We start from the raw sequence: 27,811 nt of genomic DNA, 5'->3' as shown, positions 1-27,811 counted from the left end.
TGAGGTATGAGTCCAATTTCATTTTTTTTTATATGGGGATAGTCACTTGTCCCAACACCATTTGTTGAAATCAAATAACATTTTTAAAATAACATCTTTCTAGATTCCTCATATATACATCAATATACAATATTTGTTTTTCTCTTTCTGACTTACTTCATTCTGTATGACAGACTCTAGGTCCATCCACGTCTCTACAAATGATCTAATTTTGTTCCTTTTTATGGCTGAGTGAGTAATATTCCACTGTGTATATGTACCACATTTTCTTTACAGATGAACCTATTTGCAGGGCAGGAATACAGACACAGACGTAGAGAACGGATGTTTGGACACAGAGGGGGGAAGGGGGGTGTGGGATGAACTGGGAGATTAGGATTGACATATATACACTACCATGTATAAAACAGATAGCTAGTGGGAACCTGCTGTATAGTGCAGGGAGCTCACCTTGGTGGTCTGTGGTGACCTAGATGAATGGGATGGGGGGGTGGGAGGGAGGTCCAAGAGGGAGGGAATATATGTATACATATAGGTGATTCACTTCGTTGTACAGCAGAAATGAACACAACATTGTAAAGCAACTACACTACAATAAAAAAAAAATAATATCTAACTTTCTCCAAGAGAGAAAATACTGAAAAATGTTAAAATCCTGATAAGTATCTGGCACCTAAATTTATTTAGGCATGATCATAATGCTGGGTTTGATCACCAACCCTATATAATGTACACAGACTTATTAGTATAATTTAGCATAAACATTTCACGTACACACTGGGCAATGTAGTAATCATGTTCAATCTCATCAAGTTATATTTAATAGGCTACAGTATCTTAATGTATTGTATAAAAATTCTTACTTTCCCTTTTTGTATATTTACTACTTTAATTTTACTGCAGTGAATCAGTTAATTCAAGGAAAGCTTTAGGAATGTCGTAGAACTTAGAAATCTTTCAAAGATAGGTTTTCTGGGGAAAATGCTGGAAAACATTTCTTTGAATCACATAAATGGCCTTATATGAAAATGAAAGTAAGCATATCTATTTGCCTGGCCCCTTTTCTATATTATAAATTTCTGGGCGGAAGGGTGGGTATCAGAGATCAAGTTGTTTATAACTGTGGTGGCTTAAAAATCAACATTCACTTGCTTTTTTTAGAAGTTGCTACCAAGTTGCTATGTCTTCATGTCATGCAAACTTATGTTGCCTAGTTCTTATTTGTGCTAAAATTTCTATCATTTACTCTCTAACCATATTATTGCATTCCACTGCCAAGGGCCTCAAAACTTTCACCTAGATAGTAGCGAAACTGAAAGGCTAAAGCTCTGGGTTAAAACCAAACCTAAAATATTAAATTTTTTTCCCTTTTATACATGATATCTACATGTAATATTTGAAATTCGAACTAGCACTAGAGTTCATCACATTCTCAATACCAGAGTTTTTATTTTTTGCAATTAAATCTAAGACTCAAAATAGCCATTTGAGATCTAATGATTCTTTGGTGTATTAAAAATAATTTATATATTGGCCATTCATTGCCTAACTTTTAACAATACATTATGATACTGTGGCCCATTAAATACAACTTTATGAGGTGAAGCTTGGTTACTATGTTGCCCAGTGTTTACTTAAAAATATATATGCCAAATTAAACTAAGTCAATACAACATAAAAATGAATCATTAATTTATCAATTTTATTGAGGTAAAATTTACAAACAATAAAATGCACATATTTTAAGTGTGGAATTCAATGAGCTTTCACAAATGTTAAGCACTCACTGACAACTGTCACTACCAGCACAATTAAGATGTAGAAGGTTTCCATCAATCCAATAGTTTCCTCAAGCCCCTTTGCAGTCAAACCCCACTCTCACCCCATCCCCAAAGTACCACTGACCTGCTTTCTGTCACTATAGGCTAGTTTTGCCTTTTCTAGGATTTCATATTGATGGAATCATGTACTCTTTTGTGTTTGCCTTCTTTTACTCAGAAAAATTGTTTTGAAATCCATTCATGTTGAGTGCCTGAATACTTCTTTCCTTTTTATTGCTGGGTAGTGGTATTCCTTTGTATGAATATACCCAAGTTGTTTACCCCCTCACCTGTTGCTGAATATTTGAGTTGTTTCTAGATTTTGGTTACTGTAAATAGCAGTGCTATGATATTTGTATATAAGTCCTTGTATGGATATGTTTTCATTCCTCTTTGGTAAATACTCAGGAGTGAAATTGCTGGATCATAGGGTAATTATATATTTAACCTTATTGAATCAATAGGTATTCTGCCAAAATTGTTTCCAAAGTAGTTGTATCATTTTATATTCCCATCAGCTGTATATAAGTTCAATTGTTTCACATTGTGGGATGTAGAGAAACCATTTTGTATTTCTGAGAACTGGGGCTAAAAATGTGAGATCCTGAGCTAAGAACCAGCCTTGGGAAGTTAATTTACAAATTTTCGGATAGTAAGAGAACTCCAGAGGGAATTACCTAACTTTGGACATACGTGTTTACATTTCAGGGGGAAATGAGGCCTCTGACTTTGGAGACATCTCTAAATCATAAAAGCTGAAGATAAAGTTGCTTATCTGGTCATGGAAGAGGTGAGAAACCAGGAGTCTTTCTATCCCATCTCCAAGGAGAAAAGCTTCCTTCTGGGAAGGGAGGAGGCAGTAGCTGCTCCTTTCTTCTGTACAGAAGCAGAGAAAATCCAGGCTTCTCCATCTCTTGCCTATGGAGTGTGGGTCTACGTGTATAGGGGACTTTTCCATCTGACTTTCATTGCATTGCCTCAGGGATAATTAACGGGGCAAGGAGAACTGGTGTACATATTAATATATAAACAATAAAACAAATCTGTCTTCTCATCCAGAATACCATGTGTGTGCATTCAAGATAAAATTAATAAAAATCAATATTCAAACCTCAACCTGCATCCTCCTCATCATCTGATATTATTGAGATTTTCAACTTCAGTCATTCTAGTGGGTGTGCAGTGGTATCTCATTCTGGTTTTTATTTGCATTTCCCTAATGCCTATGATATTGAGCAACTTTTCATGTGCTTATTACTAAGTTGTAATAATTAGTAATTATATTACTAATATCTTCTGTTGTGACATTTCTGTTAAAATCTTTTGTCCATTTTTATTGGGTTATTTACTTCTTACTACTGAGTTATGAGAGTTCTTTATGTACTTGAGATACATGTCCTTTGTTATATATGTGTATTGTGATATTTTCTCCCAGTCTGTGGCTCACCTTTCCATTTTCTTAATAGTGCCATTCATTTGGCAGATGTTTTTAGTTCTGATGGACTAAGAATGAACATATGTATCAATGAAACAAAACTGAGTTTAGAAATAGAACCACACATTTACAGTCAATAGATTTTCAACAGTGGTGCCAAGGTAGTTCCATGGGGAAAAAAATAGAGTTTTCAACAAATGATTGTGGGACAACTGGATATCCAATTGGAAAAAAAAAGAAACAAAACATATGTTCTTACATCACATCATACATAAAAATTAATTCTCTACAGATTATAAACTTAACTGTAAAGCTAAAGCCATGAAACATCTGTGAGTAAACATGAGAAAATCTTCACAAGCCTTGGGTAGGCTAAGATTTTCTTAGGACACTAAAAGCATAAAGCAGTACATTTTAAAAACAATTAAGTATTAAGTCCATGAAGAAATAAGACTGCTATTTTCCCCAAATATCAATATAACATCTTACACAGTCAAATGAAAATTGCCCAGAAGACTAGTCACTCCATTGCTGGTAGAAGAGGGGAAAACACCCACATGCTGACTGAAATGAGATCACTTTTCTGCCTGACACACAGGCTGAGGGCAGGGGATGTGTTCCAAGGACCTAGAATTCTTGATCCCAATCCTTGGTTTTAGCTTACTTTTTAACCACACTGATTATCTCTCCTCCTTCCTCTGGGGTGATGGTTATCTTTAGGGTTGGCCCAGTTTTCATTCGGCTTTCAACATGTCCTAATTAATTTTCTCAGCTGTGGTTATACTGAGCCGGTTCTCCAGTGTGACTTCTAAGGAATGCTGGAGTTGTGAGAGGAGGGGGCACGGTCTCATAGTCTTGCTAAGAGGGAAGAATGACAGCACTGAGCGCAATTATTACAGAGTAGAGAGTATCAAGAAGATATTCTTTCACACAACTGAAGGTTGCTGTTGGGAGAACATCATTATCCATATTTTCTTTCTCTTTTTTCCATATGCATTTTAAAAATTCTTTTATTTTCACTATGGAATGATATAGATATACAAACAAGTACTGAAAATAATCTTATAGTACCTGTGTACCTCCACGCTACATTTAACAAATCTATTTGAAATCGCAGTTGCTTCCTCCTGTTCAGTGGCTTTGTATTCTTCTCATTCACTGTGCACAGAAGATTTCTTAATTTCCAAAGCTGAATACAATTTGTTCTCCCCGTTCTCTTCCCGGTTGCTTTCAGTACTGGGGTCTGTGATCCCATTTCTCTCTGTGCTGAATTTGAGTATCTCCTAGTCACTGATAGTAGTCACTCCTATCATTTGTACATTTGAAATCAATAACTCTTATCAGTAATCAGTAGTCCTACTATTTTTTTAAAAAAGTTGTTAAAAATCAGGCATGCTGAAGGAATCTACACAAAACTAGAGAATGAGGGAAAACCCTGGTGCGGATTGAGGCCGCAGATGAAGAGATAGTGTGATCAATAAAGAACAAGCTAGTCCTTATTTCCCTGTCTTCAGCACAGATTTATAAAATTGTAAATTAGATTCTATAACCCATTTCCTGGGAAAAGGAAAAGCACACAACAAAAATTGCTTTGAAAGCTAACTCTACTAAGCTCTGCCTGTTACCTTTCATCTCTTTCTCTAAATCTGAAGCTTTTCACAGAGGCACTTTGGAGTTTTATATATCAAAGAACCAAAAGGGAAATCCACCCTCTGAAAATGCACCATGCCATTTTACATTTGCTTTGTCACTATGCTAATGAAAAATATGTCAGCCTCTTACAGTATAAATTTTAGTTCTAGTTTTGGGCCTGGGCAATTTCAGGAAGTATATGAACTCTTTTAGGCTTAATACTAGTCAAAGATTGTGTCTTCATAGTTAAAGAATATAATAGATGTGTGACATATCCAAGAGAAGCAACAATGCAAAAGTACAAATATGGTATTGTCTTTTGAACACTTTTATAAATTTTTCTAATATAGATAAACTCTTATTACAATAATATGGGGTACATCTTAAACACTTTCAGTGTATTGGAATTAAGTGATATGGAATTTTATTTGAAATAAATGAGCCATCACTTGGGAATTGAAATATTTTGTAATTAAAATATATTTTTGGAATGGTCTTTGATCTATATTAAAGTATCAGTAGCTTTTATTCCTCAAACTTAAGTTATTTGTGCTGAGAAACAATGTACCAAAGAGATATTTTGTACAGCAAAGGGAGGTAAACTCAAATGTAAATGTTATGAACAATACTGGAACTGGACCATCTAAAGGTAAAGAATGTCTGACACCATAATAATTAAAGACCAATGAAAAGAAATGAACCAGCAACTAAGAAAAGAAAAACGCAAATTACCAAGAGTTTAGCCTCACTAGTAAGTCTGGGAAATAAAATTAAAGCAACAATGAGATACCACTTTCAACTATTCAATTACAAAAGACACAGACAAATCCACTGAGGATGGTTTATAGGTATTCCCAGCAATTTGTTAATATTGGCTACCTCAGACAGATGGAATTAGAAGAAAAAAGAGTAAATTAATTCTGTATCAGAGATTTTTGAAATTTCCTATCTGTTTAAAACAACCTGTATTAGTCATGTAACTTGAAAAATAGCAATATTCTAGAAAGTAATAGGAAAAATACACACACACACACACACACACACACACACACACACACACACACACAATTCTCCACTGCTGGTTAAACAGTAAATTTCTGGAGTGCAACTTGGTAATTCAAATAAAATTTTTTAAATGCACATATTCTTTGATGCACAAAAATTTACTTCTAGGAATTTACCCCACTAAAACCAACTACAATTATAGGCAAAGATAATCATGGAAAAGTTTATTTTAAAATTCTCATACTAGCACAATATTAGAAATAATCTAAATGTCCAACAACTGTAAGCCAGTTAAATAAATCATAAGGTATCTATATGATACAATACTGCAAAGCAATTATAAATTATGCTATAAAAGAATATTTAATGGCATTGGAATATTCATGATATATTGTTAAATAAAGAAGTAAATTGTGAAAATGGCAGTGGAACTAATTTTTGTTTAAAACTACACAGTTATGATTTTCTATATGTCATATAGATCGTGGCATTATGAATTTATATCACAATATTAACAATGGTTTTGTCTCATTAAGGGGATGTGGATAGTTTTATTATTCCAATGCAATCTGGAAAGTGTTCAAATAGCTCTTAAGATCTATGAAAAAAATTTGAGCCAGGGAAATCTGGTTTGAGTAATAGAGAATGGGAAGATTGTCTCCAAAGAAAAATGAATAGACTTAAAGGAGAAAAGGGAACTATGGTAGGCAGAGTGCTAAGATAACCCCCAGTGAACCATATCTGTGTATAATTCCTCCCCTTGAATGTGAGAAAACCTATAACTTGCTTCTAGCCAATAGAGTATGGCAAAGGTAATGGCATAGTCACTCCCATAACTTTCTTATCATAGACAAGACTCTGTCTCAGTAGATCAGAGCAAGAGGTTCTCTTGCTGGCTCTGAAGAAGTCAGCTGCCATGTTGTAAGTGGCACTATGAAAAGGCCATGTGGCAGAGAAGTGTGGAGGCCTCCAGAACATGACAGAGGGCCCCTGATGACAGCAAGAAATTAGGTCCTTAGTCCTATAACTACAGGGAACTGAATTCTGTCAACAACCATATGAGCTCAGCAGGGGACCCCAAGCTCATGAAAGGAATGCAGATTGGCTGACAACCTGATTGCTGCCTTGTATGACCTTCAGTAGAGGAAACTGTTAAGCTGGGCCTGGACTCCTGACCCACAGAAATTGGGAGATAAAAAGTATATGCTGTGTTAAGCCACAAGTTTGTGATAATTCTTTTCACAGCAACAGAAAACTAATACAGGGACCCAACGTAAACATTTGTTACAGAATCTTACTTTAACTCAGTAATTTATTCACTCTTTCATCCATTCATTCAACAGATATTTGCTTAATGCCTCCAAATACCACACCCCATGCTCAGCATTGAGTACATAGTGTCTGCAATTGAAGAGTTTGCAGATGGAGAAGGAAAGAGGCAGAAAATGCTGAGCACAGTGCATCATAAATAACGTGATGTAGAAGACAAACACAGGACGTCTAAATCACATCATGAGGAGCCTGCATAGTGGTTAAGACCACAGGCTTTGTACCTTCACTGACCTAAATTTGAATTCTAGCCCAACTACTTACTAACTTTATGACCTTGGGCCGGTTGCCTGAATGAAAGCCTTACTTTTCCCACATGTAAAGTGGTTATAATAAGACCTACCTTGTGGAGTTACTGTGTAGACTAAATTAAATAATATATAAGAACTGCTTAGCACATATTAAGTGCTCAGTGCATATGAGCTATTATAATTATAATTTTGCCTAGAAGCAAATTATTATCTTGTCCAGGTCTGTAGTGGACTTTGGGGAAGCAATAGACTTTTGTCGTGTAAAGCCACAGAGTGTTCTGTTTGGTTTTTAACCTCAGCATAACCTTGCCTATTTTGACAGATACATTTATTATTACCAGAAGTGGGGTAATTCCTAACAAAGAAGATTCAAAGACGCGGCAATTAGTTGATGGGCTGAATGGTAGCGGTGAGGAAACATAATGGAGAGTACAAATATGGTAATTCACGTTATACAGGAGAATAGGTGGAAAACCCTAATCTAAACTAACTTTTTAGGCAGATCATGAACATAATGAACTTATAACAATATGGGAAATGACTGAAACACAGAGTTAGAAGTGTATGTTGGCTGAAGTTGACTGTACTTGACATGGTACTCTGGGAAAGAAATGACCTGAAAAAAGCAATGACCAGTTGTAAGCAAAATGTAAAAAAAAAATGTGGAGAGGGCCTAGAAATTCAGAGAATTTTGGCATTGAAGAGGCAACTGCTTAAACTGAAACAGAAGAAAATGAGGAGGACTTTGAGTAATGATGACTCATTAAAACTGAACCTTGTACCTGGACCAAATTAAGGATTTGTCATCAGACCTATTGTTAACATCTCTGGATAAAGAACCTCAGGGCAAATATCAAATTAAGATGTAGTGGGCTTCCCTGGTGGCGCAGTGGTTGAGAGTCCGCCTGTCGATGCAGGGGACACGGATTCGTGCCCCGGTCCTGGAAGATCCCACATGCCGTGGAGCGGCTGGGCCCGTGAGCCATGGCCGCTGAGCCTGCGTGTCCGGAGCCTGTGTTCCGCAACGGGAGAGGCCACAACAGTGAGAGGCCCGCACACCGCAAAAAAAAAAAAATTAAGATGTAGTATCCAGTAAATCTTTTCAATTGGTTAAGATGGCTCAGGGAAAAGAACCTAAAGGTGGCTTTTCCACCGGTGTCTGGTAGTCTGAGGAAGCTGCAATTAACTCAAGCAGGGGTTACAGTGGTAGCTCATGAGAACAGGAAAGTAAAGAAATATACCTGAAATGAAAACTAAGACTCAAGTCTTGAAGATTGTGTGTCTTGCTATTGGTAGATAAAACTGACTGGAAGCGAAGAGATAAGAATCTAAGATTTTGAGAGAATCACACACAAAAGAATTACCAGGCTAGACTAAGAAAGACTTTGACTTTTTGAAACTTAAAATGATCCATAGGCCCTCAAACATCAGTGGCTGGGAGTCAGCTGAGAAATGCTGTCCTAAGAAGGAATATTCCACCAATATCTGAGAAGGACAATGGAGTAGAAAAACTTCATGGAGGGAAGAGCCAAGAGCCACAGAAAACAAGACTGATGAGCTCCTCCCAGGGAACGGGATACAGGCCCTAATCATGTAGAACATTCTCTATTCCCAGGGTGGGGTGTCATTGCAACCTTGACCCAGGGGGATTTCAGAGTTGCAGTGGACCAGTGGTTCATTCTTCCTCCATCTTAGTGCTATTGTAGCTACCCTGCCCCTACTACGCCATTGTACACTGGGTGTGTGGGGGACAGACAGCTTACCTTATTAGTTTACAGGTCTCTGCAATAAGAGGACACAAGGCAGGACCAAAGTCTCATTTGGAGACCCTGCATTTGGAGTGGGATGCAATGACTTGGTTGAACTTTTGGTCTGTAATCCCTTAGACAGGTGGTAAATTTTTTTTTATGTCAGAAGGAATTTGAGCTGACCTTGTGTTGTGTGACAGAACTGGGTAGACATCAGGGCTGTCCACCAGATATTTCCAGCTCTCCTTCAGATACATGCTAGGAGAGCAACACTCTGCACTCTTGAAATTGGATGTGGCCATATGACCTGTTCTAGTCAATGAAATTTTGTCAGTAGTGCTGTAAGTGTTTTCTAGGTAGATGTTTCAAGAGCCACATGCAATCTCTCCTCTCTCTGTCTGCTCTGGCCATAAGCAGTGCTCCAGATGAAGGCCACCTCAGCAGCCTGGGTCCCAGAGTGGGGATGATGTGAAGAAGAGCTTGAAGCTGACCTGTGGAAGAAGTCTGGTGTGAACAAGTTCTTGTTGTAATAAGCCAATAAGATTGCAGGTCTGTTTATTATGCCAGCCTAACTACCTTACTGAGATTGATCCATTAACAAGTGTACAAGGAGCTGTGTGATTTCATCCCTGCCTACCTCTCAAGCCATCCCCTAATCATTCTCTGATACACATGTGTATTCCAGCAACTCCCGTGAACTACTTTTAAAATAAAATCACTACACTGTGTGCAGCATGGATTGGAGGTGAGAAACTAGAGGATGACAGTTACACTCACAGGGACAGATGACCCCCCACAAATGCACAAAGGAAAATGTAGAGTCAGAACATAAAAGACTGAGGACAAAACAAAAGATGTTTAAAAGCTGAGGGGAGAAAAACAAGGAGAGAAGCAGGAAACAGCCTATCAGAGAAGTTCTGCAGAAATCAGGGAGAAACACTTCAAAACTGAAAAGGTCCGCAGCATCAAATCTGACAAATGGATGAAACAGGGTGAGGATTAAGAAGAAACAATCGGATCTGACAATTAACAGGCCTCTGTTGTCTTCCAGAAGAGTTTCAAAGGAGGAAAGGATCAATAAGAGACCGAGGAGACTTGAAGATGGAATGAGGAGGGAGAAAGGAGAATTCAAGAAGGACCAGCACGAGTTTGCTCCCGGCTGTCACTGCCTCGTGCTTCTCCAGAAAATAAGTCATCTTCTCATGCTGCTCCATCCCCAAGTTCCAAGGACCCAGTCCAAGAAGTGCGGTCCAGTTTACACTGGGCCTAGCCCAGGTGTGTGATGCATGACCTTGGTGCTAAGTCTCTGCAAAAACCAGTGTGGACTTGAATCTAAGCTACTACAGGCCTGCACAAACCCAGATCCTTGGATAAGCGTCTCTGCGATGCCCTGTCTCTGAGGGTAGCTTGGTGTGGTGGAAGGAGCCAACATTCATTGTGCTTCTTATATCTGTATCTCATTCAGTCCTCATACAACCCTCTGGGGTGTGTAGGAAAGTCCGCACTGGGTAAGTAAGAAAACCAAAGCTCAGAGGCTTTGATGGTTAAGTCCAAGGTCAAACTGTTATAGATGGTAAGGTCGCAATATCTTTTTGACTCCAAAGTCCTGGCAAAAACCTGCCTCTAAAACCCAAGAGCTCAGAAGAGATTCATTAATTAACTATTAATAATTCCAAAGGAGGTTATAACTTCACACCATGATGAAGTCAGCCATGGCATAATAACAAATGTCTCTTCTTCCTGCCTCAATCTTCCCCTCTCCTTGCTTGCCTGTATTTGATTTCTATTTATAATTCAATTCCAGAGCAATTTATATCACTTGCTGGGCCTACTGCAAGCACCAAATTAATTGTGACCTGGTAGTTTGGGGTCATATCAACATAGCCTTTCTCTAAGGGAATGGCTCATGAATGAGGGAGAACTTATTTCTATGTGACTAAAAACAAAACTTAGATCAACAAACTCAGAGTCCCTTGAGTATATCACTTAAAATCTAATAAATGTACATCCAGGGGGGTCTTCATTAAAAGCTGACATTATTTTTCTTTCTTTTTTTTTTTTTCTGTGGTACGCGGGCCTCTCACTGTTGTGGCCTCTCCCGTTGCGGAGCACAGGCTCCGGACGCGCAGGCTCAGCGGCCATGGCTCACGGGCCCAGCCGCTCCGTGGCATGTGGGATCTTCCCGGAGCGGGGCACGAACCCGCGTCCCCTGCATCGGCAGGTGGACACCCAACCACTGCGCCACCAGGGAAGCCCCAAGCTGACATTCTTTGAGTGATGTTTACTTAATGATATCACCTGACATTCCCCGAGGTGACGTTTTTCTGAAATACCTCTGAGTTCTTCCAAGGCCTAATGAAAATGTTCTACGCTGCTGCTCACTTCCAAATTTCTATTTCTAGCCCTGATTCTCACCCAAGCTACACTCCTACCTACTCCATGGGTGTCATTTCAAACCGTAGGATATCCCACTGTCACCTCAAACTCAACATGCACAGCAATGGATTCATCATTTATTCTTTATGTGGAGAGTTTTCTAAAGGATATTTTTGCATCACCTCACCTTGGGAAAAAGGGAATGAAAGTTACACTTAATACATTTTGACTTAGACTGTTTGAGTCTGAATAAATTAACTGCTTTGTAGTGATCAGAAAGAACTGGTCATAAAACAATTCTACTATTTTTGTATTACTAAATTTTGTGCCCTCCAGCAAGATTTTGAAAGCTGAGCTCATAAATAATGTCATACTTGCTTTTCTGACCGCCTTTAAGTGTGTATCAAGTGAGAAGTAAATGCCTCTTGCTGCTGTGATACCCACTGAGTGAGCACTGCTCTGTGTGTGTGTTTATACATGTGTGCTCGTACGTAATGTGTGTGCATTTGTGTGTTTGAGTATGTTTTACATGTGTGCCCCTTGATTGTGTGTGTACATGTGTGTTTGTATGCATGTATGCACTATATGAAGACTCAACCCAGGTCAGAGTGGAGCCATTACAGTTGGTGAACCTCCTCCTTCCCCTTCAGCTATAGCTCTGCCCCCCATCATGTCTACCACCAACCTCCTGCATCCACAGGAGGAATATCTTGAATTAAGACCATCCCATCATAGAATCAGAGGGATGCAGTAGGGCAAATGGACTGTGGGAAACAATTTTTTGCTCTATCCACCACATTTACATGAAAACAAAGATACAGACACTGTATTACATATAAACATAAAACTTTCCCCCCGTGTCTTTAGAACTATATTCAATATGGATGTATTGGAGGCATACAATGCTTTACAAAGTGCTGAAAGGTATTTTGAGGTCTGGATATCAAAATGAGACAAAGAAAATGAAGAAAAATAAAGTCTTGAGTCTACAAGCATCATATATTTATCCATTTAGGAGATTAAAATATTCAACATACTTTATTAAACCAACTATCTAAAAACATAGCTATGAGAAAAATGAGTTACCAATGCACTTGGAAGAGGCCACCTGTTGTTTTTGTTTTATCTGAATACCTCCTGCTTAGAGAGCCCCATCTGATCAACACATAGGGGTAGGTTAGAGAGGATACACTATGCCCTGTTCCAATAACTAACTTAGGGACCATGTGCGGCATTTTTCACATAGACTCTGTACACACACACAACTTTTCCTCCTGTCACCAGTCATTCTTCTTCCTCATACCTCACAAACAACCCGGCCCCAATTTCTGTCTGGTTCCTTTACAATGTCTGCCCTATTGGACATTTTCACAGCTTTCCTTTCAATCTAGACACATCTGTAATCATCCTGATGATCACAACGTCCTCCTGATCACTCAGACTCCTGCCCCAGCACCAGATTAACCTGACTACACACTGCATTTCCTTATTCCACGCTGGTGTCAACTCACTGGTTATCAACAAGCCGGGGTGCATTTAAATAATGGCCACTGAATGAGGAGGGGCAGATTGAGAACATTACTGGGCCTCTTGGCTACAGGATGAGGATATTTTTATGGGGAAAGGAGGACTGATGTGTCGGCCTGTCTAGCCTTGTCTGTCAGTCCGCAATCTCCAGAAACATACCATTCTGCAGACGCCCTCATGGTATATGCCTGTTGTGGTGAGTGTCTTGCCTTCGTCAAAATGCCATAAGCTTTCTGAGGATGGAGATGGTGCCTTAAGCTATGAGTTCATCCTCCAGGGTGGCCAGCTGGGCACAAGCTTCCTCTGTGAACTTGGTCACCTTGGGCAAGCCATGTGATTTCTCTGAGCCTCATTCCTCATATGTAGGGAGATCAAGAATACCTGCCTTGTGAGTACCATGGTCACTGGCACACAGTAGGTGTTGAGTAAACTGTGGTAATTATGATTATTTCCTGAGTAGAATGCAGCTGCATTGGCTAAAAACCTTTGAAGAAGTGTGATGAGTGCATCTGCTGCTCTGAAATTCTGCCTGTGAGACAAAGAGGCAGGTGCCAAGAGCAAACAGAGGCCCTAAAACAAATTGCCATGGCCAGAATTTCATCTAAGACTTGGATTTGGAATGACAAGGCTTGTATGCAAAGCAGCTGGTTTTCAGGAAACCTCCAGCTCGCCACAGAGATCAGCAACACCATCCCCAACCACCAGAAATAGCTAAACGGAAAATGAGCTGTTTGTGTAAATCTCAGTGTGCCCCTCTTCCAGAGCAGCATTGAAATGAGTTTATCTTGAAGCGCATCTAATCTCTTCACTCTGCTCTCTCGGACAAGTAGCCTCGGTATTGAACTGCTCTTCATCTCCCGTGGAGAAAGGCGCAAGCTCACCACCTTGAGATAAGCCATCAGAGGCCCCGAAAGAAAGGCAAGGTTTCAGTCTCCCCTTCCCCTCTTTGAAAAAGGTCATTAAGAAAGTTCTTGTTTCTCTGCTACCACTAGATGGTACTAGCCACCTGCTTGTCATCTTTTTTATTTTGTTTTGTTTACTGCCTCTGAGCACTAAACCAAGAGGTTGATTCCAATAACATGCTTTACAGAAATGGGACTTAGAGTGACCTTGGTCAGTCATTGGAAGGTCACTAAAGGTGCCATTTCTAAGATGTGTCAGCACTTCCCTTCAGCCTTTATTTATATAAAGTCCTTCTTTGTCCTATCCTGGATAATGGAAATATTTAGTCATCACACAGATGATTCATGCCCATTTGCCCCTGTGTTTGGGACCTCAGGAAGCCTGGGAGAGATGTGGAGCACAGTGACTTTGAAATGAAGGCAGTGAAAATTGGCTTTCCCGCTTCTCTCAGGAGTCCTGTCCCACTGCCTCTTTATTTAGACTATCTCATTCTTCCTGCATCAGACTCCCAGCATATCACCAACGCCTTCCATTTTCCATACAGACACTTGGAACTTCCTTCTTTTTTTCTGGAAGGAAAAGATGGCAGTGGCTATTGAAATAAGTCATGGGAGATACTGGGAGAAACTGGAGAGTGTGACCCTGACTTCTGATCCCTCTCTTCCCTAAGCTGGTTTAAGCAAATTGGGCAGACCCCTTCCCAACCCCCCAGGCTCTTTAAGCCATTAGATGCCACTAAAGCCCAGCCTCACCTGGGATGGCTGGATTGTAGGGAGTGGGGAAAGCGATCCCAGTACTTGACATTGCAATCTACAGTTAGGCTATGAGAATAAATAGGGAAACAACGGGGGATACTATGCTAACCCAAGATTAGTCGGGAATAATCATTTTGGAATATGTATCTCCCAGAGATTGCAGGATTCATGCAAAATACTTTAACTGAAGCAATATTTACCTATGATCCAGACCTACTTTTAATTCTAACAAAACCTCTATCTTACTGTGGAAAATTGGAACAATTCCTCAATCTTTCTGAGTCTCAGTTTCCATATCTGGAAAAAAATTCTTTTTTTGTAGGATTGTTAAAAGGACAGAGAGAAATAAAGTTTGTAAAGCTCCTGGCATTTAGCAGGACTTCCCCAAGCATTCCTGACTCCTCCAAGTGGCTACAAGGGAAGGTAACCCCCCACTCCCCATCACTCCAGCTCTCTCTAGGCTAGAGTCTGGGTTGCAAGGAACTGGTCCCCAGCCACTGGAATTAAGGTAAGATGCAGGGAAACCTTGACTCTAAAACCTCTGCTTTCAACTCTCGTAACAATAGCAGTGGCTTCCACCCCTGTTTATATGCCCTGTTCGTCTTGAGAAGGGACGCCTTCAAATCTCAGGAGAGGTTACCATCTGTGTGACAGCTGCATATTCCTATCTGTTTTCATAAGGATTTCATTTTCTTAAACAAGATTTTTCTTTTGAAAAGAGAAGCAATTTTGCTCCACTGTTTTTTTTTTCCCCCAGAAGCATTTCCTACCAGCCAATGTGACAAATCAAAGAGACAATGTGAAATGATGGTGTAATCTCTCCTATCTCATTTGAAGGAAATTATCAGGATTCACCATACAAGGAATTGTTACAGGAACACAGCACGACATTAAAGTAACATATAGAATATGTCTCTGGGTATAGAAAAAATAGATTTAAAAAGCAATAATTTGAGCTGACTATAACACACTCCAAATACACAAGGAAAGGACTATTGAAATTTTACTTCATTAAAAGTTATTCAACAGCAACTTGCAAGCAAGTAGCTGGAGTAATCAGAGTCTCATGTTAGAGCAAGATTTAAGGAATCTTCCAGTTATTAAAAATTGCAGGCACCTCAAAGCAGTCACAGTTAAAGAAGCACAAATTAAAAGAAAGCTAAGGTGGGGAAGGGAACCTACACAGGCAAGAAGTACAAAGAATAACATCTCTTATACTATAATTTCTGATTTGTGCTTTCAAAGGATCCTAGACATTTTGAATGTTTAAGTTAAAAACTTCAAAGTTGGGACGAAAACTTTGGTGTATTTGGTAATGGATGGCTGCAGCATTGTGCTGGAAATGATTCCAAAAACGATTTGGGGGCTCTGTGTGAAAGAGAGCTTGGATAGATTAGTGATGCCTGGACACTGCAGGCAGGAGTCTGGTTCAGGGCCTCTCCAGTACACAACACTTCATGTACATACTTTTGGGCATGCATAGTAGTCATGCATAGGACTATTAAGACTATTAGTCCTATTACATAGGACTATGTAACACATTTTTTAATAATTATCTGATTATATGATAGAATTTTGTCTTTTGTAACTCCAGTGCCTGACAAAGAATCAATGAATCTATTTGTAAGAAAAACAACAAAAAAATACTCCTGGATTCTGGGAAGATAATAGAGTAAGAAGCATTGAAAATCTGTTTCCCCACCTAGACAACAATTGCACTGGCAGAATCTGTCTGATGAAATAAAAATTCACATTTTAAGGCAAGACAGAAAAATTTAAACATAAAACATTTTATCTGGCCTCTCCCTTCCCTCTGGTGTGCATTGTGCATCTGCATTATGCGTTAACCAGACCTCCCCAATAGCAGAAATACCTGCTCCACCATAAAGATCGTTTTTTCTCCTTCTAGTGCCAGTCATGTAACTCCTTAAAAGATAACATTCCTTTCTCAATCCTGTAAGGCGTCAAGATGACCCACCACTTGCTTGTACATGCAGACATCTTTGGTGAACTTTATGTACAATGCCAATATATCATTTCCCTTAAAGACAGCAAGTGGTGCCCCAAAAACTGGTCAGAAGACCTGGAGACATACTGGGCCATACCTAATGGAAGCTCTTAAAGCTTTATGACCTTATTAATGTGACTAGCTATATAATTTGTATCCTGCCTACTTTACAAGACTATTGTTTCTTGCATCACCAAATGTGTGACTGAGCCTCAGATAAAATTAATGATGAGTAGGTGACTTGAAATGATTGACCAGAATAATAGTCATACAATATCAATGACTATAATAGTGTAACTCTAGATATGGGAAGAAGCAACAAGAAGGAACCACTTCCTGGACGGTAACTGATTAATATGACAAGTGGTCCAGAGGTTTTTGGTTACTGTTAACAGGGCCTAGTCCAGTAACAGCACATTGAGTGGCCGATCAATGAAATCCCTGCCCGACCTGCAAATGAGCATTCCTAGCACTGTGGGACAAACCGGTTGTGAAATACCTCGCAAACCTTCGTTGAAATTAAGACCAAAAGGAAAGGGACTGTAAAATAATGAATGCTGCCCACCATCCAGTTCTACAAGAATCAAGTCATTAGCCACTGCAATTGCTGACCTACAGGATATCCTGAAAGGAATTCAGGGCAAAGATCAGGATGAGGTGCTCTGTGCTCTGGGAAAACTGACAGAACAGGCCTTCAGATAGTCAGATATCTTTAGGAGAAACTGTTTATGAACCTAGTTTCTTAGAACCTAGTTTCTTAGAACCTAGTTTCTTCCATACTTAGAAAACCACTAAAACCATTAACTCAATGTCTGTTCCTCGTGACTAGCAGTAACTTTCTACTGAGATGTGTGCTTGATTGCAGTACCCCCTTTGCCAAAATTACATACTGGCCTTCCCCTTTACCTCCTTGAGCAGATCTCAGAGCTCTCTGAGAGACTGACTGTCTCCTGGGTTATAATCCTCAGTTTGGCTAGAATAAAATTTCCTATTTCTTTCTTAGATTGACTATTGATTAATTTTGTTGTTGTTGTTGACATGTCTGAAGTAATTATTTTGGAACTCTGGAGTCTACTGAAAGCTTGCAGCTCAACTACCAGGGGAAGGCTTGGATGATAAATTGAGGTTTGGAAGGTAAGTTGTGGTTAATTTTGGTCAATTTCAGTCTTAGCACATTAGCAGCTACCCACCCACCAGCATGGCAGCTGTGCACGTGTCCCTAGAGCAGCTTGCACATAGCTTATGGGAGCCAGAGAGTGCAAAAAGGATGTTATCCTCCATATATAGGAGATCTGTTTTCTGATCATGATTACCACCTCTGATCAAAGAGATGCAGACAAAGGAGGCAGGCAGCCATTGTTGAAAGCTCCTTGCCTCTGGCTGAAGTGAAAGTTCCTCCCTCTCTGGCTGAAGTGACTTACAAGGGATTTAAAGAGCCAGTGACACCATCCCCATCCCCATCCCCATCCCCAACCCCCCACCCCCCTACACACACACACACACACACACACACACACACACACACACACACACACTTTATTTTTCTCTTTTTCCCCTTTTGGGGGTCACACATTGAAGACTAGGATATTCAAAAGCAACCATATATACAGGAGAAATAAGAAAGTCATCACACATGCCCAGGGGAAGGTGCAGCCTCAGAAAATACCTAAGAAGGCCTTAAGTTTGCACTTCAAGCTTATCTTCAGCACAGAGACAGCCTGCAATTAAACAAACAAACAAAAGTAGCAGACCTTGGGGAAGGGGGGGAATCTGATATCCAGAATTACCACATTATTAGATTCAAATGTCCAGTTTTTAACAACAACAACAAATCACAAGGCAAAGAAAGAAGAAAGTATGGCCCATTCAAAGGAAAAACTAAAGCAACAAAAAATATCCATGAACAAAACTTGATGGCAGATCTACTAGACAAAAGTTTCAAAACAATTATTTTAAGGATGCCCAAGAGCTAAAGGAAGACATGGAGAAAAGTCAAGAAAAGAGCTGTGACATCAAAAACATGAAGGGGGGAGTAAAAGGGTAAAGTTTTTGTATTCAATTGATGTTAAGTTATTATTAGGAGAAACTAGACTATGTCTATGAGATGTTTTATATAAGCTTCATGGTAACCACAATGCAAAAATCTACTGCAGATACACAAAAGATAAATATATGATATATATACACATATATAAACATATGTATATAATGTAAATATATCATTTATATATATTATCATTTAAACATATATGTAATGATAAAGGGATCAATTCATCAAGAGGATATAACAGTCATAAATATATGCACCCAACCTCAGATAACCTAAATATATTAAGCAAATACTAACTGATTTAGGGAGAAATAGACAACTATACCATAACAGTAAGGGATTTCAATACCTCACTTTCAACAATGGATAGATCATCCAGACAGAAAATCAATAAGGAAACATTGGACTTGATCTATACTTTAGACCAAATGGATCTAACAGACATGTACAGAACATTCCATCCAACAGCAGCAGAATACACATTCTTTTAAGTGCACAAGGAACATTCTCCAGGATAGATTACATGTTAGGTCACAAAACAAGCATTATTCACTCTAAAATATGGAAGCAACCCAAGGGTCTATTGACAAATGAATGAATATACAAAATGTGATATACACATACAATAGAATGTTATTCGATCTTTAAAAAGAAAGAAATTTTGATATACACTACAACAGGATTAACCTTGAGGACATTATGCTAAGTGAAATAAGCCAGTTACAAAAAGACAGGTACTATGTTCTTCCCCTTATATGAGGTACTTAGAATAGTTAGAATTATAGAGACAAAAAGTAGAATGGTGACAGCAAGGGGCTGGGGGAGTGGGGAATGGGGAGTTGTTATTCAATGGATGGAGTTTCAGTTTTGCAAGATGAAAAGAATTTTAGAGATGGATGGTGGTGATGACTATGCAATGGTATGAAAGTACATAACACCACTCAGTTGCACACTTAAAAATAGTTAAGATAGGGGCTTCCCTGGTGGCGCAGTGGTTGAGAGTCTGCCTGCCGATGTAGGGGACACGGGTGTGTGCCCCGGTCCGGGAGGATCCCACATTCCGCGGAGCGGCTGGGCCCATGAGCCATGGCTGCTGAGCCTGCGCATCCGGAGCCTGTGCTCCATGACGGGAGAGGCCACAACAGTGAGAGGCCCACGTAACGCAAAAAAAAAAAAAATACTTAAGATAGTAAATTTTTTATGTATGTTACCACAGTAAAAAAATTTGAAAAATTAAATTTATTCCTCTTGACTCTGCTCTATCATCTCCCTTCCCTTCCCTTCCCTTCCCTTCCCCCTCCCTCCCTTACTTCCTTTTTCATGGGAAATATGCAAGAAGGAAACTAGGCCTGGGACTTTCTAAGCACAGAACCCAGTGCAGCTGCACAGGTGGTATAGCCATGAAGCCAGCCTTGCCAGCGCCCTTTCAGAGTATCTCCTCACAAAATATTTTATTAATTAGAAAAGGGAGAAAAGTAACTTTACCCTGGAGAAACTAGGCAGACACCATTTTAACCAAATAAAATGAATACCACAGGTAATGAGATACAGTGTGCCACCTGATAAGATGCAATGAGAAGAACACAGGTCCACTTCTGCGGTATTCCAGCCAAAGATGCATAACCTAAGATTAAATATAAGGAAACATCAGGCAAACCCAAAGTGAGTGGCAGCCTATAAAATGGCCTTGTATATTCAAAAAATCTAAGGCCATGATAGTGAAGGGAAATTGGGAGCTGCTCTAGTTTGAAGGAGACTCAAAAGACATCACATGGGTGTGATGCATGATCCTGCACTGGATGATTTAACAATAAAGAACACCATTGAGAAGATAGGTGAAATGTGATTGACTCTCTGGGAAGAGAGAATGTGGGAGTTATTTTGCACCATTCTTTTAGTATAACTTTTGTGTAAGTTTGGAATTATCTCAAAATAAAAAGAGGAAAAAAAGGAAATTACTATCACAAAAATAAATAAACAAATGAATAAATACTCTTGTCTCAGTTTGGGTTCCCCCAAAACAGAGCCAGAAACAATGATGTGGGTGGAGTATTTATCTGGGATGTGATGTCAGGATTGCAGGATTTGAGGGGAGAGGGAAAGGTAAGTGAGACAGGAAAGGAAGAAAAGCCAAAATGCGTCCATGTAGTTTGCTGTTCTATCCATTTTCTGAAGAAATGTGTCAATTCCTTAAACAGTATTGTGTATAGAATGTCTCCCAGACCCAGACCGGTCAACTAAAGAGAAGTGGAGGGCATGTGGGGAACAGGGAATGTGAGAGGGAGAAAACTTTCATTCACTGTCTCCCTTCCCCTATCGGTTGAGAGTTTTTCCAGGGCATTCCTTTCAGATGGTTTCAGCAGAAGAGCCTGGGGCAGAAAAAGGAAAGGAACATTGAGTCAGAGGTGGCATGCCAACAGCTCAAGAAGAGTCCAAGCTTGGAGCTGATGTCAGAGGTGGGCAGAGACATTGGGTACACTCACCGAACAGCTCAGTCTAAAGACACATAAGTAGTACCACCATCAAACAGTGGTAATGCACCAGTGAAACTTTGTCCAGGGTGTTGGGGATTCCAGGGGAAGGCACTTAGGACAGCCTGGGGTGGGAGTAGATTGGGATGTCCAAGAAAGTTAGGATTTAAATAATAAGTAGAATTTGGCCAGAGAAAGAGGAGAGAAGGACATTCCAGCAGAGATGGACATTCAAAAGCAAAAGCACTGAGGCAAGAAACAGCTGTATGTGTTCTGGAGACGCACTCAGAACTACAGAGTTGGTATAGATTCTATAAACTAAGGACATTTGAGATTCAACAGACGCAGGAAAAAGGCTCCAAACTTCCCTTATCTGACTAAAAGCAGAAGCTTCTGAGAAATGAGGATTCACATAAATTCTCTCTTCGAGGAGGCTTCTCCTCCCAGGAGAGAAACCAAGAGTAAAGATACCATAAATCCCTTCTCTGTGGGGAATTTTATGGCCCCAAAGAAGATGGAAAAACCACTCATACCTGCATAGACAAACATTATCACAAACTTCTTATCTCTCATTTGTTCTTCTAAATGAACGCGGCTCTTTTGCCCCTTTCCTCATTGCCTATCTCCGTTCCCCTCTGTCCTTAAAAGAACCTAATTATAGGGATGAGATCACTAGGTGGATTAACCAAACTTCTGACTTACGCTCCAGTGAATGCACATAATGCCTTCCCTAACGTGTTGGTTCTTTCCTTAGATTAAACAAGTAGAAATGAAGAATAAGTAATTAACAGATGACCAGATCTCTTCCCTAGTTTCCCCTTCGGTAATGGGTATAGATTTTCGAGCTGCGAGCAGCAGGACCTGAGCTCAGTAACAGAAACACCCATTTGTCTTTCCTAAAGAAACCTATTTTTTCTTCCCATAGAAGCTATTTCTCTCCTCCTCCCTTTCTCCTACTTAGTCAGGTGTGTAAAGCTTCAACTTCAACCATTTAACTAGCCAGCTATTTATTTTGTTGGCTTTCATTTGCATATGAATAAACCTTTTCTTCTGTTAATCTCTCTTTTGTCAATTTAATTCACAGGCGCCAGGCACTGAACCTAAAGAAAAGAAGAAAAAGCATTTTCTTCCTAACAAACTGTGTGTGTGTGTGTGTGTGTGTGTGTGTGTGTGTGTGTGTGTGTGTGTGTGTTAGAGGTAGCAGCTAGTAGAATGAATGTGTTAGTCTGGAAGCAACAAGAGATAAGATTAGAGAATTAGGAAGCAGGAGCATCGTTCTTCATGCTGAGGACAATTGGCAGCTAAAGAAGTATTAGGCAGAGAAGTGACTTGGATATAGAACAAGAATGACAATATTTAGGAGACAGAGATCAACTTGCAGCCCCTGAAGTTGTCTAGGCAAGAAATAATGGGGACCTGAGCCACTTTTTTAAAAAGTGAGCTCTATCAGTGTGTAAGGTTTTTTGTTTGTTTGTTTTTTTGCGGTACGCGGGCCTCTCACTGTTGTGGCCTCTCCCGTTGCGGAGCACAGGCTCCGGACGCGCAGGCTCAGCGGCCATGGCTCACGGGCCCAGCGGCTCCGCGGCATGTGGGATCCTCCTGGACCGGGGCACGAACCCATGTCCCCTGCATCGGCAGGTGGACTCTCAACCACTGCGCCACCAGGGAAACCCTATCAGTGTGCAAGTTAAAAGTCAAGTTTATGGAGGTATGATTTACCTTTTTACCTGAACAGTTTTGATATGGACAGAGTAAAAGGACAAAGTAAGTAATTAAATAGTTCATCCCACTAGGGGATTGTAAGTACAGAAAAAAGTATGGAAGACTCCTTTAAGTTAATGATCACTCAAGAAAGCAGGTTTGCTTAAGCACAAAACCAAGCAGGCTTGCTTAGCAAAAAAGACAATGCAATAGAAGCATGAGACACGCCCCAAAACAATAAAACAATCATGGCATGAGACCCACATCCTGCCCAGTGAGCTCAGTAGGTTAATGATTCCTAGGACATGCTCCTCTGGGCACATTAAAAACAAAAATATAGGGAAAGGGTGACATTATACCAAAACCTGAAATGATTTGCCATTTTTAGCAGAAGTTACTGCCTTTTTGCTCATTTCCATTGTGCCACGACAGTTCTTGCTTGACCACGTAGGGACAAGAAAACTCCCCCGCCTGACGTTAAGGAGGAGCTGATGATGGAAGCGTGACGTCTACTCGAGAATGAGGAAGAAGGTGGTCTTCTCCCCCTCCCCACTTTTCCTTTGATTATAAAATTGTAGCCCTCTAAGTTTCAGGGTGCGCACCCTTTTGCCCACGGGCTTATAAGCCTCACAAGCGTCCTATTCTTATAAATCACTTCTTATCCATCACTTTGCCTCTGGCTGAATTCTTTCTGTGCTGAGACATAAAGAACTGGAGCTCCTTGGAGCTCCCTGAAAAGCCAGCTAGAGGTTTCAGTTTTAAGAGATTTGATAGATATATACACCATGGAGTATGCATGGAGAATATTTCTGTTATGGGTTGAATTGTGTCCCCTCTAAGGGAAGAAAAAAAGCCTTCTCCTCAACTCTTCTAGGTTCTCCAGGGGGACCTGGAAATTAGATTGATGAAACACAGATTAACAGGAGAAAAACTGAATTTATTAATATGTGCTTACACACCATGCAGGAGAAAGTTCAGTGATGAGTAATTCAAAGGCATGGTTAGAACTTGGGCTTATACAGCATCTTAACAAAAACCAATAAAAAGTGACAAGACAAAGGAAAAAAGTTTTAGGCTCTAAGGGTGGAAAATTGTGGAAAGGTAAATATATGGGGGAAACTAATGGAAGATAAGGGTTTTTAGTAAGGTTTGCTATGTAGATCCCTAGGTGCCAACTCATCTCTGGTAATAAGGTTGTTATTCCCTCCCTGGTATGAGAAGTGGAGGGAAAACACCTTTATAAGGAGAATTTATATACTGCTTTTAGGCCCACACAGGGAAGGCAGAGAGTGTGTCCTGTATCTGCTTTTTCTCAGTTGCTTTATCTCAAAATAACCCTTATGCCAGAGTGGAATATATTGGGGTGGCGTACTCTGAACACTTTCACACCCCAGAATTCGTATGTTGAAATCCTAACCCCCAGGATCTCAGTATGTGACCTCATTTGGAAATAAGGTCACTGCAGATGCAATAAGTGAGGTTAAGATGAGGTCATACTGGGGTAGGGTGGGCCCCTAAACCAATATGACTGATGTCTTTATAAAAATGGAAGATTTCGACCCAAACACAGACAAAGAGAACGCCATGTGAAGATAAAGGCTGTGATCAGGGTGATGCATCATCTACAAGGCAAGGAACACCAGAGATGGCCAGCAAACCACCAGAAGCTAGGAGGGAGGCCTGGAGCAGATTCTCTTTCTCAGTGGTCAAAAGGAAGCAATCCCACCAACACTTTGTTTTCAGACATTTAAGACTTCTAGAATCCAGAACTATGAGACCATACAGTATATTTCTGCTACTTAAGCTGTTCAGTTTGTGGTTCTTTTGTTACAGCAGCCCACAAAAGCTACAGCTATCTTTCAGTATCTGTGGGGGATTAAATCCAGGAACCTCCTCATATACCAGAACCCGTGGATGTTCAAGTCCCTCATGTAAAATGGTGTGGTACAATGAATACAACTAGCCCTCCATATACATATACATGGGTTTCACATCATGGATTGAATCAACCATGGATAGAAATTTTTGTCCTCGGTTGATTGACTCTGCAGATGTGAAATTCAGTAATGCAGAGGGCCAACTATATATATATTGAAAATAATTCACAGATAAGTGGACCCTCGAAGTTCAAACCTATGTAATTCAAGGGTCAATTGTGATATAATTTCCAGCCCCCAAATTTCCCTCTCCCTCCTTCCTGCCAATTCTCACCCCAATCCTGACCCCTGGTAACAACTGATTTCTGCCCTTCCACTTTTCCTTTTCCAGAATATCATATAAATGGAATCATAAGGTATACAATGTCCTTTTGTGCATGGCTTCTTCTTAGTGTTAAGTTTTGGGGCCTCAATCTTGTTATTACTTGTATCAGCAGTTTTTTCCTTTAAATGCTGTGTGGTATTCCATTGTATGGATGTACCACAATTTGTATATTCATTTACCAGTGGATAGACATTTGGAGCTTTATGAATAAATCTGATATTAATATTTACATACTAGTCTTCATGGGGGAGCCACTTTTGATGCTTTGATTTTTTTTTTAATTATTTTTTTTCTAACTTCACTGTGTAGTGGAACATTAGTGGTTCTGTAAGTCACTGGGGGTATAGGAGGTCTCAGGAATTGAGGAAGGCCAGATCAAATGGTTTCAACTGGATACATCACTCTAAAATCTCCCCTTCATCCCCATTCTGCTTTGGTATTCCATTCAGTTTCAAATGCAGTTTTCTGATCTGACTCACATCTTAATTCCAGGCACTTGTTAGAAATTACATGGGTTGCAAAATGGCAGGAAGAAAAGATCAAATCTCTTTTGGATTTAAACTTGGAATGAAATGGGACTTTTGTTTAAATTCAATAGAAGCAGTTAATAAAGGAATGAAGACCTTAAAGTTGTTTCATTAAAATTACCCACAATGCTACTCTGAATGATTCATGGTTTGCGCATTTAAATGAGTCATATTCACCCAAGTGTCTAAACTAATCTGTATTGTAAATGAGGTACATAGGGAAATTTTATTAACCATTTAAGCACCATGAAAATTCGCCCCAGCTCAGTTTCTAACTCCTTCATGAAGGAAGCTCATTATAACCACATAATGTGAGCATCTTCATTTAATTCATCATGTGTATGTGTTTGTAATTTATGTTATGAGATTTAATGTCCAAAGGGTCAGATGTCATAGCCAGAGAGCACTAGAACAAAAAAAGCCTTGTGGACATTATTTTATTTTTTATGATTAAACAATTATAAAATAGCTACCATTTGTTGAGTGGCTTCTGTGTGCCAGAAACTATATTGGCCCATTTATTTATATTTAATTTAATTTAATCTAATTTATAGCAACTTTACTGTGTATTAAGGTGGTATAAAGTAGTGGTAAAGAGATGGAATTTGGATTCTGACAGAATTGGATTCTGATTTTGCCTTTGTCACCTTCCTCCTATGCAATCTTAGATAAGTTTCTTAATCTCTTAAGGCCTTTTTGTTTGTTAAGTGTTAACAAGTGTCACAGGCTCTCCACAATAACATATTACTGAGAGGACAAATGAAATAACATATATAAGATGTCTAATACCTCATATACTCTCAAAAGAGGAAATATGTTGCTTATTTTTATATAGATGATGAAGAAATTGAGACTCAGAGAGGTGGAATAATTTGTTCAAGATCCCATATAAGTGGCTGAGTCAGGTTATGAGTCACAAGACAACCACTCCACACCATATACTTCTTTACTCATCACTGTAGCACTTGTTACACTTAAGTACTTATGCAAATTTTGGTAAATTAGTTGAAGGCAGAGGTATTAATGTCAGTAATTAGAAAGGGCTCTCTGTGCACCTTACTGTCTAGAAGGTTGGCTTACACCTTCAATTCCACCTCCTGAGGCAGTCCAAACCGCACTGAGATTTTCAAGCACTCCTAGAAGGATCACATTCCCAGGGCTGCTTCTGCTCTTGATCTCTGTTTCTGCACATCTGTTCTTGGTCTCATATGTATAGATCCAAATGAGACACAGAGTTTCTTCACTGACCTTCATTAAAATAAAGTGTGGGGGGCTTCCCTGGTGGCACAGTGGTTAAGAACCCATCTGCCAATGCAGGGAACACGGGTTCGAGCCCTGGTCTGGGAAGATCCCACATGCCACAGAGCAACTAAGCCCATGTGCCACAACTACTGAGCCTGTGCTCTAGAGCCCGCGAGCCACAACTACTGAAGCCCACGCGCCTAGAGCCGGTGCTCCGCAACAAGAGAAGCCACCGCAATGAGAAGTCCGTGCACTGCAGTGAAGAGTAGCACCCGCTCGCTGCAACTAGAGAAAGCCCATGTGCAGCAACAAAGACCCAACGCAGCCAAAAATAAATAAATAAATACATAAATTTATAAAAACAAAACAAAACAACAACAAAAAATAAAGTGTGGGAACCTACTCAGATCCCAGAGTTGGTTTGAAGATTATTTTAAACTGAGGACATTTGAGATATAGCAGATGCAGAAAGAAGCTTTGTCAGAGCTTCTCTTATCTAAGGGCAGAATCTTCTTAGAGGTTGCCGTACATCCCCTCTCCAGTAACAAGATGACCACTCACACTGGGATAGAGAGGCTGCATAAACAAACATTATCACAGATTATCATACTTTCCATTTGTTCTAAAAGCCCATTTGTCTTTCTGAAAGCCCATTTGTTTTTCCATAGAAGTCCTTTCTCCCCACTCCCTTTCCCCTATTAAGTTGGCATATAAATCCTTATCTCCAGCTGTTCAGGAAGCCTCTTAATCTGAATGTTCTCACATATAT

Source organism: Tursiops truncatus, chromosome 18 (assembly GCF_011762595.2).
Source record: "Tursiops truncatus isolate mTurTru1 chromosome 18, mTurTru1.mat.Y, whole genome shotgun sequence".
NCBI classification, from domain to species: domain Eukaryota; kingdom Metazoa; phylum Chordata; class Mammalia; order Artiodactyla; family Delphinidae; genus Tursiops; species Tursiops truncatus.
This window is presented reverse-complemented; position numbering follows the sequence as displayed.